Genomic DNA, 1330 nt, shown 5'->3' on the forward strand with positions numbered 1-1330 from the left:
AAGTTGTATGGAGAAAACCAAAAGAATCCTCGTTTAAATGAGGTGTCTTTTAGCATGCTGCCACAGTCACAGTGTTAGCTGTTTAAATGGTATACAACCATGTAGCTCCAGGGACTCAAATTGAGCTTATTTATAACAGATTTACATGGGAATATTTGTATTAAGCATGTTATAAATTTTGGTATTGCCATATAGGATAATAAAGCTGTCAATAACACTGGTATTGACAAAATGTCAGTAGAGCTTTGACTTCCACATCAAGGGATTTTCTTTCAAGTGGTTGAAAGAAGCATGCTAGTTTAAGTCAATGACACTTTGCTATGGCCTCTTTCTGTAAGTACCATCAAGGTTTTTTTTTACCTGTACTATAACACAGCTGCATTTCAAGTGTTCTGTGTGATACTTTTTGAACTCCTTATCATAGTTTCATAGTTGGTAGGGTCAGAAGGGACCTGAGCAGATCATCAAGTCGGACCCCCTGCTATGGCAGGAAAAAGTACTGGGGTCAAACGACCCCAAGAAGGTGTTCATCTAGCTTCCTCTTAAAGACCCCCAGGGTAGGAGCCAGCACCACGTTGCTTGGAAGTTGGTTCCAGGTCCTAGCCATCCTGACAGTGAAGTAGTGCCTCCCGATGTCTAGTCTGATTCTACCCTCTGCCAGCTTGTGACCGTTATTTCTAGTCACTCCTGGTAGTGCTTGGGGGAACAGGGACTCCCCCAATGCCTGCTGTTCCCCTCTGACTAGTTTGTAACAGGCCACTAGATCTCCCCTCAGCCTTCTCTTGCAGACATCCCAGATTCCCTTTGATCCCTAGCTCATGATAGGCTTAAAAATTCTATTAATTTTGTCTTCCCATGAACAATCTATAGAATTCAGAGGCTTTCATACACATTGCTGACTATATAGATTTCATAGATATCATAGGCATTAGGGCTGGAAGGGACCTCAGAAGATCATTGACTCCAGCCCACTGCCCAAAGGACAGGAAGTCAGCTGGGGTCACAGGATCCCAGCAAGATAAGCATCCAAATTTCTCTTGAACACATTCAATGTAGGTGTTTGAACCACCTCCGGTGGCAGGCTATTCCAGACCTTGGGGGCTCGGACAGTAAAGAAATTCTTCCTTATGCCTAGCCTGAAACGGTCTTGCAGTAGTTTATAACTGTTTGACCTCATCATCCCTTGGGGCACTTTGGTGAACAATTGTTCCCCCAGATCCTGGTGAACACCCCTGATAAACTTATAGGTGGCCATCAGATCACCCCTGAGCCTGTGCTTTTCCAGGCTAAAGAGTCCCATAGCTCTCAGCCTGTCATTGTAAGGTCTGTT

Source organism: Gavialis gangeticus, unplaced genomic scaffold (genome assembly GCF_001723915.1).
Source record: "Gavialis gangeticus isolate Ggan-Ray unplaced genomic scaffold, GavGan_comp1, whole genome shotgun sequence".
Taxonomy (NCBI): domain Eukaryota; kingdom Metazoa; phylum Chordata; order Crocodylia; family Gavialidae; genus Gavialis; species Gavialis gangeticus.